This window comes from Pezoporus occidentalis, unplaced genomic scaffold (assembly GCF_034315485.1).
Source record: "Pezoporus occidentalis ecotype Australia unplaced genomic scaffold, CSIRO_AGI_Poc_V1 ctg61, whole genome shotgun sequence".
Classification (NCBI taxonomy): domain Eukaryota; kingdom Metazoa; phylum Chordata; class Aves; order Psittaciformes; family Psittacidae; genus Pezoporus; species Pezoporus occidentalis.
In genome coordinates, this window is record NW_026915955.1 from 2,923,247 (window position 1) to 2,936,057 (window position 12,811).

General features: G+C 38.1%; 2 protein-coding genes across 5 annotated transcripts in view; one reads left to right on the forward strand and one right to left on the reverse strand.

The window, feature by feature from the left end:
• Positions 1 to 12,811, reverse strand: part of MTFR2 (mitochondrial fission regulator 2) — a 364,022-nt gene that overhangs the window by 239,702 nt on the left and 111,509 nt on the right. The gene's annotated exons all lie outside the window — the stretch shown is intronic.
• PDE7B (phosphodiesterase 7B) overlaps positions 1 to 12,811 on the forward strand; it is a 175,763-nt gene that overhangs the window by 78,641 nt on the left and 84,311 nt on the right. The gene's annotated exons all lie outside the window — the stretch shown is intronic.

Sequence of the window (12,811 nt, forward strand, 5' to 3'; positions counted from 1 at the left end):
TATTTCACAGCTCTTCATACAGTTTAGCTCATGTTTAAAAGCATATAAGTGCTAGCTCCTCTCAGAGATGCACATCCCTTGCCAAGCTTCAAGTGTGGGCTGTGGTGTGATTCAGTTGGTCTAGCAGTCACAGTGGGGCTGAAATAAAAGATTAATCAAGTGAGCATTCCTCCCAAACAATACAGAGGATAAAGTAACTGAGGCCTTTGTTGCTTGTGGCTATGAAGAAAGATTCTCAAAACTAGTCCTTATCCCACTTTTCTGACCAGAATTGATCCTTATCCCATTTTTCTGACCAAAATACTGCTTTGGCCACAACGCTATTTTAAATTTTCCCTCAAAATATATTCAAGTTACATAGATACAAATAGCATTTATATCCAACCCTTCTCATTAGAGTTTACATTTCAGCCACAGGTGAACAGAACTTATAGCTGTTAATGTAGTTTGGAACTGTCCCCTGGCCTAACAGCCCAGTTGTTACTGGCAAGACGACACAAATTATAAAAGAAAAAAGCATATTCAAATATGCATGGACAAAAAAAGATCTTCTAAATACTTCTTCAGAATAAAAGCAACTGCAGATGAAAGACACTTGTCAATTACGAGTAGACCATACAATAAGATAGCTGGGCTGTATCTAACACCTCTTGAAGACACTGCACCTGCACAGAACTTCAGAGGTAGTCGCAAGTACTCCTTCCCTGCCCGTGCCTGACCCAGAGAAAGGCTGCCCACATGTCCTGCAACCTGAGATGCTCAGGTCTGCAAGTTATCTGGAGAGACAGCACTTTGCAAGGTCATGCAGGGCTGCCTGTACTACCTGGCATGAGTCATAGTCATTGCAAAGTGATGAACTCCAACTCAACTCCCTGAAGAAAACATCACCATTTCTGACACTGGCTAACAGTGCTGCATTTCAACACGTATTTGTTAATGGTGCTGTCTTGCCAATTGCACTTGAACCCTGAGGGCAACCAGATAGCTATAATCTTGATAGTCCAGAATAACTATGTTCGAAACAGATCCTTAAAAATACATGTAAATATCTAAGAAGAGGTATAAGGCCTCTTTTACTACAGTATGCTAAAGGTTCATTCTTCCTAACATTTAGGTTTTCTTTCTTCCTTTGAAGAAAGGTAACACTTCACATATTAGCCGTACGAAAACTGTTATAGCTATACAACATGGCAGCTATAAGATGGTACAAGACACTTAGTTCTGGTTTCCTTACCAACCAACATTATCCAGTGCAGCACAGTGCTTTTTCAGCTTACATCCCTAGACTACTTCCCAGAGGAATCAGGAAGCAAGACAGAAAGGAGAAGTAGGCTCCAGATCCCATTGCAGCCCTGAGCTGTCTCATATCACCAACCCTGGAACCAGAAGGAGGTCCCGAGTTTAGGCACCTTAGATATAGCTAAGTGATTAAAATTAGTTTCTTAGTATCACACAGTCAATGTGATAAACCAGAGAGCAGAATTCATATTTGCTCAGCAAATAAATTACTTTTTAAGATTATGTGTAATGTGTGACAGATCATTTGGATACTCTTGAGCTGACATCAGTAGAGACGTAACGCCATTACAAAAGCAGAGCTCATATTCCTTTATTTTCCCATAAGGACTGTATAAAGGAGAGGGGAACAGAGAGAATGCCATTAATACAGTGAAACTGCATAAATAACAATAGATATTCTGAAAACTGCTGAAAACAAGAATGCTTTGGTTATTCTTTTAACTTGGGAGTATCCTTACAGCCATTATCATTGCTGTTTTCTGGAGCTTCAAAGTCTGTATTTGCAAAATCTATACTTTCAAGCAGCACTGCTGATAATGTTTAAATAGGTAACAGGCAAACTTCAAAAGCTTTGGTGAAACCATTTTATAAAAAAAAAAATCTATTTAAAATTATTTTTATATATATTATATAAAATTATATATTTAGCATCTTGGAATTCAGACAGAATACCCAAGATCAGAATTTTCTCATGAGCTTCTCCTCCCTGGAAACAACTTTAAGGTAGCACCTTTCATACTGTTCTCATCTCTCCATTTCTGATCTCAGTAGAAACTGAAGCCCACAGCTAACTCCAATATTTATTGGAGCAAGGGATAAATAAATATATTTATTAAGCAAGGGAACATTTTTGAACCTCAAAAGAAAAAGAAGGAAAGTTTGGTTGTTTGATTTCTGCCACAGAACTGATGAATTCTACTAAACAATTGTTAAGCAGCAATTGTTTTAATTTAGGGTGTTATAATTTAAGTCTGTGCCAAATGCTATTCCACTGTGCGTTATTGTAATGTAGGGTGCAAGCAGCTTGCTCAGACATCAGCACAAAACTTGGCTGGTTAAATTAGCTAGCTGTTTTCCCATGGCACTTCTTTGAGTCAAGGGAAAGACACAAGCTCGGTAATACAGTGATTCACAGTAGAAGGCTAATTTGAGTGCTCTGAATTGTACCCTTGGTGACTGTCTCATTCTCTGTTTAAGTTACTGACCAAACTGGGTACCTAAAGTTGGCATTGTAAAAGTCTGCCTGTTTCTTACACTAACCTTTAAATGATAATTAGGACCTGTTTGTATAACGTTTAGTAGAACAAGGCTCTAACCACACAAACATCTGTTAACAAATTGATTTAATCTTAATGATTTGTACTCGAATTATACATTGAGATAAACCGGCATTTAGTAGTAAAGAAAGAAAAAAGTAATTAGGAAATTTATATTTGGCTTTGTGATGCAGGGAAATGGCAAAAATAATCTACAATTGATGTACATGTTAAATAAAACTATTTTCCTTTAAATATATAATCTACAAGGTATTTTTCATCTTATCTAGACCTGCTTAATTAATGTCTGGTTTTTTCATTATCTTTTTTATACAATAAAATTAATTAACTATAGTAAATAGCTACTAATCAATGAACATATGTAGTTCTCTTTTACCATTCATTCTATCCTGTTTATCTATCTATAGCTGAAGATTGCTGCAACAGGGAAACTTCTGCCAGTACCTCTTACCACAGTATATCACGTCCCATTGGGCCCAGCCACAGGGAAGAGCATTAACTGCAGAACTGCTAAGGCTGCTTTTTACCATTGCTGGTTAAAAGCTATCTGAAGTGCTATAGAGATGCTATGAGGTATTCCTCTCTCTTCTGTGCCAAATACAAGACACCTGCAACCCACTGGGATCTTTACCCAAATGCACACTTATTCCTGCATTCACCTTGTAAAGCTTGCTCTTGCTTCCACACACTTTCAGATAGAAAATGTTAAATAAGATAGCTACAGGAAGCTGAACTTTTTCAGTGGAGGAGTTTTGCTTCAGAAGAGGCAGTGTTGTAGTTTTTTTTCTTAAAAAAAAAAAGAAGTTACTAACATTTTTTCTATGAGGGACAGTTGCTTCTCATTTCTCATTTTCTTAAGAAAACAACCAGCATTACATTTTGACCTTTTCTGGTAATTTTCCTTAGCCATTGTTTTGTTAATTTTTCTAGACTTTAATATTCTAACATGTTTATGCAAATGTTATTCAAGTACCAGGTTAAATGTTATTCAAATATCAGGTTATAGGACCTGTTATTCTAGTTCAATGTTTTCAAGTTATCTCAACAAAATACTTGCTATAGCAAAAGGAACAAAATATTTTCTCAGAAGTTACTTACTGCAAAGTTTTAAATTCTTCCTGATGGACATTTGGTTTTAACTTCTAATTTCTAATGAAAAAAAAGTCTGACATTTTCACAGGACATATTCTGCTTTACAATTTGCTACTGTTAACATTATTTTTATTATGTTAGCATTATATTCTGACCCAAAGAACTCTGCTTTTTAAAATAAAATAACAAGGAACCAGCAGGCAGTCCTAGAAGAACATGCATTTCTGTTATGCTCTGACAAGAAAAGGAAGCTTTTCTAGTTCGTGTTTTATGTTCATGCAAAAATTAGACTTAAATAAGTATCTCCTATTGGACTTATAAAAGCACATTTGATGGCGTAGTTGAAAACATGAGATTTAGCCATTAAAAAAAACCAAAACCTGGTAGATGGCAAATGTAAGCAAAGGAGATGCAGTTTCATCAGCATAGGAAACTAGTGGTTTAATAGGGTGATAGGCCAACTGATGTTTGACTTCTTTCCCACACAGTCACAAAATTTGATAAAAGTTACATCACTTCCTTGCATGCGAGCCCCACTAAATTGTTTCCTGTGCCAGTGTTACAGCTGGAGTTGGAAATAATGGAGGATTTCTTTCCCTTTCTGAAAAGACAAAGTTAATGGTGGCTGAAACCAGTTTCATCTGGTATTACTTGAACACTGATATTATACTTTTAAAATAACAGTAAAAACTATGTAATAGGTTTCACTGAATTGCATAAGTTCCTGATCAAAATAACAGAAACCATCTATCTTCTTTAGTGTATGTGTAATATTCCACTAAAAACAACCGAGCATTAGCAAGAACGTAGACTAGACCACTGTTTGGACTTTTTTTTTTTTTTAACTCTGATTTTGGGATACAGTAGCACTCTATAACATCTCCACTTCTCAAAGCCCTCAAGAATGTGAACAAAGCTGCATGGAAAGTGAATACAGAACTAGGGAGCACAATTATCCCTGGAAGTTCAGTGCTCCCTCAAGCACCAAAAATTTCTTTCCTTGGCTAATGAAGACACACGGCAACCTCCTTCAGTCAGCTTCTCTTGAGCATGATCAGAACTTTGCAGACTTCAAAAGAAGGGTGACTCTTTGCCATGCCTGTGTTTATAATGAGAAGAAAGACAGTGACTGTCTTTCTAAAAATGTGAGCTTGGATTCTGAATTAAGCATCTTCAGACTGCAACTGTGAGTGGCAGACAACATTTGTGGGAGCAATCACTCTTATGTTTAGCTCTCTCATCCCACCCAAAGGTGGCTGAAAATGGTTTTGTTGTTGTTGCCAGAGGATCTCTGCCAGCAGAAGGCAAGCTAAAGAGAGTAACCCAAAAGCCTTAAAATTGTGAGATTAAGTAACCAGTGAAGTCTTGTAATTGACTTGGCAAATGATATTGCAGTCCTCAGAAAAATAGATCAAGCACAGGCAGGCAAAGTCCCAAGTACTGAACAGTTAGTGAAAGGGAGACAGAAATCTTGTCCTTACTATCCCACCTGAAAACTTCTGAAATTGCATTGCTGCATATGGAAAGAGATGTTTATGGATGTCACATGCCTACTCATCTTTGATCTCACATTTTGATGTGTGGCTAAGGTCTGGGAAAAGAAATTCTTTGCAGTACAGTCGTTGCATGACTATCCTATCAAAATAACCTGAAAGCTTTCCTATTTTGCTAAGCTTTTGATTACGGATTTTGTTTTAATGTATCTTACAATTACTGTGTACCCATACGAATATTGTTATCCTAAGAGTTGTGCAGAGCTCTGCAAAAGGATGTGTGACTGCCTGGATTTAAAAAAAGAATAAAAAATAAAAAATCATAACAGATATCTTAGGAAACATTAGCAAACATTTATGGTTTTACATATGGTCAGGATATCTTGGAAAGCATAGTACAGCTGGAACTCCATTACTGAGAGCAGCCTGCCCAGATGCAACTGAGAGAAACAGTTCTTCCAGAAAGCCTCCCATCCATCTGCAGGTAGAGTGGATGCCTTTAACCAGCTATAGATAGCTTTTCTTCCTAGGCTATCTACTCGGAGTGTTTTTCTCTCTGCAGCATCATCAACAAGACTACATTTGGAATGGAAGCTGTAGTGAAGCAAAGAATCAACATGTATTTGTGTGATTATCAGTGGGGTTTGATAGCATGGTAATAAAATGCCACCACAGGGGAGACAGCGAGCTCCAAAACTTCTGATCCCAGTGGAGCTACATTTACACAAATGCATTTGTAAGAAATGCAGAGAGCTTGATTACAGTAAATATGACCTGATTTTGCAGTCATGAGAAACTAGGTCAGAGGGACCCTAGTTTATCACCAGGATGTTTGCGCATCATTAGACCTTTCCCATGACCTCCCAGCTGTGTCTCCTGTCCATCCCCACAGAAAACTGCACTCACTGCTGTCATGCAAGATGCAAAGAGGAAAATGAAGCCACAGCACTTCTGTGAGAGGGCAAATAACCTCAGTTCAGGGTATGCACATCATCAGAAAGCTGATGTGCACACCAAATAAAGACACACAAAGTGTGGTTACAGCATGAACATAACAGTATTAAGGGTATTTGAGTACCTTAGATATTTCATCTGAAATATGCATAGCAGTATTAATTCTGCTATAATTTAGTGGCCCAAGTATTCAACCTAACTAAAGTATCAAGCTTGTTTAGTTACTGCTAGTAATAATTCCACAATCAGAACGTACGTGGCATCTAATTCAGAGTTACATTACTTTACTCTTGCGTTGCACATAGGAATAAACTTGGGAGAGGTCTGCGAAAGGCCTATCCCTAACCTATGCTATCCTAATGCTCATTATAGGGTGTAAATGGGATTAAATAGAGAGATATAAGGAAGAATTGGATATAAGGAAGAAATTCTTTCCTGTTAGGGTGGTGAGGCACTGGAATGGGTTGCCCAGGAAGGCTGTGAATGCTCCATCCCTGGCAGTGTTCAAGGCCAGGGACTCGACAAAGCCTTGGGTGGCATGGTCTAGTGTGAGGTATCCCTGCCCATGGCGGGGGGGTTGGAACTAGATGATCTTAAGGTCCTTTCCAACCCTAACTATTCTATGATTCTATAAATTCATAATTAATTATTGAAGTAAAAAAGACAGAACTGAAGAATAACAAGTAGATACTCTGTAATATTACTATGTGCAGACATCAAATATCTAACAAGTTTTAAAAGTTAAGAAATATGTATTAACTGTGTTTGAAATAGCGCTTCTTCTCCTAGTCAAATATTATTTCCTCTCCATTTTGAAAGCTCCAAGGAAAAACTAAGTTATCAGATCTTGTGATATCTGATTTACAAATGAAGGAGCAAGCCCTATTATTCCTCCGTATTTATTATTATATTTATGCCCCCTGATTCTTACTGTACTACATTTTCATTGATGAAATTTAATCTAGATATTAGTTAATGCATATTTCTTGGCTATGCACTTTATTTTTATAATTTCAAAAGTCAGGAAAAGACAAAATAAATTGTAGTTGTAAGTCTTTTCCATATACCATAAAGGCCAAAGATACCATCGGCTATACAGCCACTTGTGCTGTCTCATTAAGGTAATAAGTGAGAGAAGAAACATTTCAGATGTGGCACATCTCTCACCTTTTAAACTGCTGCCATAATTTTTAGACACTTATGCCCCAACTGAGAAAATACATATGCACATGCTCAGCTTTAAAGATGGCAATAATCCTTTTAAATTCATTGAGACTATCCAGTTACTTACATATTTAAGGGATGTGTGTCTCTCATATGGTTAGTCCCTTTTTCTACTCAGCTTGTTTTACCTATTTACCAACAAAAAGGAATCCTGCAGGATGCAGCAGTTATTCTTGTCATAGGTTTATTACATAAAAATGATGACTAGCATTTCCGCTGTCTTGTGTAACAGGTTATTATTTTCTGCCTACCTGAGTTCTACATTTTCAATTAGCTGCAGTGTTCTTAACATCCCACTCCACTACCCTAGTCCATTATTAAGCATCCCTTGCAAAACCGTTGCAACAAACACTGTGTAACAGCTTCTTTAGGGATGGCAATGAGTTTTTCTTAAATCTCTTGACTCAACCTTGGCTCAAGGAAATCTCACATGTAAGAATTGAGGGAGGAGATAAACTATTAGAGCTCATCAGATACACTGTGTAACACAAATATAGAGCTGGCAATGCCTTTCTTAATTCTCTTTCAGTTTATCATTATAATTTTCTTATTATGGTTAATTAAGGTGAGAAGAATGTCTCTCATGTATTATTTCCTTTAAAGCCACATCATGTACTACGGGAGATTTTAAGCGTCAGACTCAGTACACTGAACTTTTAATTTTCCAAAGCAGGCAATGGAAAAATTATAGAACCTCACTGTTTCCAATTAGTTATGGACTTCTGTTTATTCCTTTACCACAGGCATTTTTGCTTACTTAGTAGTACAAATTGTTAATCATAAAAATGTGCTATCATCTCGCGTGTGCTAAGAATGAACAAGGAACTGGCTCCTTGCCCTGCAGAACTCAAGCAATCCTCACTCCTTCCTTTCCAGACACTTTTTCCAAGGGGTCTGATTGACTGATAACAACAACTGAAAGATTACCGTGAACTCATAGAATGCCACTGCCTGTCCTTCACATTTCCCAGTAGGTGAGACTCTCAAGGAGTTATACTGTGTATATCTTGAGCAATAACAAATAGTGCATCCTACCATTCCCTTAGAAATTAATTTCACTACTCTTGACAGTGAGGTGGTAGCAGATAAAAAAAATCTCCTTTCATGTACCTTGAGTATGCATCAAAAAAATGTTAGTAAACTGCTGAAAATTACAGTAAAAATGTTAAAATAATGTCAGGGTTGGGCAAAAAAGTTCTGAGATAGAGATTATTGAATTTACAATGCCCAGTGTAGAGCAAAAACATACTAACGGTTCCCAAATAAAGATAAAATTATTCATATTTAATAAAGCAATGGCAATGATAGAGATAACTAAAAGCAATGTTTTTCTTAGTAAGAATAAAAGTAAAAATAATAAACATCTGGAATGATGCAAATCCAGGGCAAAGAATAAGAAAATTACACTAAGATTCTTAACGCAATGAAAGAAACTTTCCAGAAGGTTATTAGAAAACCTCTTGCAAGCTCTGCGTAACTGCCTGCTTATGTTTCTTCTGCCACATTCTACAAGCTTCTTAGGCACCTTTCCATTTTTTACTTTGCGTGTAAGGACTGTGCCCCAGCATTTGCAATCTTCTCTTTTATTTTAAGCTCATATCACACTCCTGAAGCCTTCTAAAACTTGTTCCCAGTAATGGTGTCACCACTTGGTTCTGACTGTAGGCTATGGCCTAGCCTACTATCTCTGCAGGACACTACTACCCCTATGACAGAGGCAAAGGCATACTTCTCATAAGTGACTACTGATCTAAGATGATTCCACTGATAAGTTCCATCTAAAGACACATTCTTTACACTTCCTAAAAATCAGTACCTGACAGTCTTTGAAACTGGTCTCTACATTTTGACTACTTAATGTCTGCTAATCAGTTAAAAAAATTGGTAGTCTTTTCCCAATTTTATTTTTTTTTAATAATATGCTGTATAAATAGACAATATCAAATCTCTTCAGGTATCCATTTGGGAATGAGCTCTTAGTAAGTTGTGACACAGTGCAGTGCTGGGGGTTAGCTGAAAGAATAGACAAAGTTTACAATAGTAATGAATCTGCAACTCTACTAATTTATGAGCATTTTTTTCAAACATCGACTAACAGATAGAGTGAGAGAATAATAGACTGTAACTTCTCCTTTACAATGCTCTGTTAATACAGAAAACCCAAGATGCCTGTACTCTAAGGAAGCTGTCAACACAGTTGCAGGCAGAAGGTCCCACTATCACTTCCAGCACTGGCAAGCAGTAGGTCATTGCTAGGGAATGAAGCTTGGGGAGGAAAGCAAAAGGAAAAGGCTGGGGGGAGTGGAGGGGGAGAATCAAAGATCTTTCTTCACCATTCTTTTTTTACAGCTTTTGTGTGTCTGGACTGATTTGTTGTGGGAGAGCTGCTGGAGACAGTATATTTGGCACAGGACAGGGTAGCTCAAAGCCAAAAGGATGGTGCTATTGCCAGTTCAAACCATGGCTTGTCTTTTTTTTTCTTTCTTTTTTTTTTTCCCTTTTTCCCCCTTCCTCCTTTTTCTTTGAAGGAAGAAGAAGAAAAAAAAAAAAAGGAAGAAAGAGGCTTGCAATGAAAACCAGAGCAGTGGGTTAACAATGGCCCTGCAGGCTTCAGTAGGCTGGAAAGATACACGAGGCACTTCCTCTACCATCTGGCATGCGATTCTGCTGCTGCTGCTCTTAGTACATAACTTTGGAGTGAATAATCAAACAAGTAAAACTTTTTAGGAGACACCAATTATGAAACACCAGATATTAATCTGCCAGCTTACTCCTTCCCTTTTCTCCCACCACAGTATTCTGTTCCTCAAGTCTTTTCCAGTTCTCATGTCTACCTGTGAAAATATGCACTGCCTTGTCAGGTTTTCAGATGACTATTCTTGCCTTTTTGTTTGGCACTGCTCCTCAGGATGAGTGAAGGCCAGAGGTAATACATTTATATTTCTCTTACAATCACTTAAGCTTCTTTGACTTGGAGTATCAATAAAGCCATCCATCTCTGTTGAAAGATTTCCTTCAAGTCTGGCTGTAAGTGAGAATGCAAAAGAAAAGTTTTAAGTGATCTGAGCTTGCTCAATGACCATTTAAAATGCAGTCACAAATGGCTGGGTACATTGCTGTGTAGGAGTATGTTCTGTTTTAATTCTGATGGCTTTTCTCAAGAGCAATGAAAAGTGTTATGTTGAGGTCACATCTTCAAGTTGGGTAAATCATCACATCAGAGCTGAACTCAGAGAAACAGAAAACTTGCAAAATCTGAGCATTTTGTTTCTTACAAGTCTCTGGGTGATGCTACAGCTGACTTCTGATGCTGAAAACCACATAATCAAATATGTACCTTCCAGGCTTTCCTGTGAGCAGCTTTTATCTGGCTCCAGTCTTGTAACACAAAAGACAAAAGGAAAGTCAGTCAGTAACAGCAAAATCTTGGATGAATTAAAGATAAGTAATCACTGAATGGGAATACAACTGTGAAGCACAAGTTTAGTAAGAATAAGATGTATTAATTTACAGACATACCCACTAATGCCAGGCAACAATTCTTACAAAATTTAACTCTTTTTTTCACTCGCAATTGCTGATAATTGAACTGGACAAAAAGCAGGAAAAGAAAAAGAAAAGAACAAATGAGAAAAAGAAATAAAAAAGCAAAGCAACTCCAGGCACTCCAGACTACCTACAGCCATCGCTTTCACTGGACACTAATCTTCCCAGAAAAAAATACATACTGTTTGCTAGGTTTATTACAAAGCTTCTTGAAATGCTAAAACTGTAACAAAAACAGACGTATTTCAGTTTGGTTTTTGACTGGCCTCCTGCTTTGCACCTGTAGAACTGTAAGTGAAAGCAAATATAACAATTAATGCTTCAATTCTGATCCTGATCCTATCCACAAGGCAGGCACATACCCAAGTGACCCAGCTACAGGGAGCATAAAACTTCTCACAGTTTTAAGGGTATAAAAATGTAGGATAGATTTTGAAAACTCAGAAGATTGCTATTGCTGCTACCAAGAAGTTTGAAGGCTAAGTTCTGTTAGGCACTTAAATATTCAGATATTCATCTAAAACTGGGCCAGGCATCTGTGAATACATTCTCTTTCCAGATACCTGGTATTTTTTTGCATCCAGGGAAGCTGGAAGTGCCACCAGGATAGCCTTTTGCAGTGCTCTGGCACTTCTGATCATTGTCCCAGCAGGGAGCAGGAAGTGCAGAGGTAAACAAAGAGGAAAAATAATAACTACCAGAACAAAAAAGTTACTCTAACTCCTTGTAGCTCAAAACCAAAATTATGTAACTGGGGGGTAAAGTTTGATTTGCCCAACAGACAAGCAGCCTCCTAAATATTTTGGCCCAGTTTATCCCTCTCTAACAGGAACAACATTGCCCTAAAGAGTAATTGCACAACACGCTCTGACACAAAAAATCTAAAACATCACAAGAAACTGTATGAGCTTAAAAACAATAAAATTTGCCTTTCCACAAAATCATAAGCATTGATTGTATTAATGTCTTAATGCTTGTGCTACTGTACTGCACATCATCTATTTGTTTTCTTTGTCCTTAACCCCTTTGTTCAAAGAGTCAGGATATCCTGATGCTAAGGACTCTGCAAATAACAGTACAACAATAGTATAATACTTTGGAAGCACTTCACAATTTTCAAGACAGAGCCATCTGAAAGTGTACTGTGCTAACAGAATGGCACTAGAGCCTGCAGTCAAAACAGGGCTAGTTTTTTTAAAAGGATCAGAGTTGTCAGTTTGAGGTGGTACAGGATGGTGCAGCATGGTACAGCATGGTACAGGATCCTAGAACAGGGGAACAGCACACTGCCCCTGCTGATGCTGACATGAGGAGAAAAGGCTTGTGCACGCTGTTTTCTACAGGTAAGGGTGTTTGTTGACTTTCAGTCCATGCTCTTGGCTCCTCTTCCTCCATGAAGGAAGATCCTGTTTGCCAGTTTGTTTTTCCATCTGCAGAGAAGGCAGAATATTAAATGTAACCCAGAGAAGACAAAGATATAGATGCTAGAAAATACTATAATGCCCACTAAAATCTCATTAAGTACATATCCTGCCGTTTTACTGAAAAACAAGTGCTAGTTCAAGGGTCCACCTTCCTTCCACCCCTTTGCAGTACGCTCTGCAAACTAACAGCTACAGGGCAGACCAGTAACGAGAGCAAGCTAAAAGGGACAGTTCTGAAAACCGCCAGGTCCCTCCCAGCCAGGGATCCTGGGGACAGGACGGGTGCTGCTGCAAGGCCTGGCCAAAGGGGAAGTGCTCGCTCCCGGCTGGAGAGCCCCAGCACACCAACTCATTTCTGCGTGAGACAGAGAACTCTCCCGGGCGGCTTTGCCTTGTCTTTAAATATTAGCGATGAATAATTGTCTTCTCGTTGGGAGTGTGAGAGTGATCGCTGCCACCAGGCAGTGTCCTGACGTGAACCCGTTCAGGTGGAGCTCTGCAG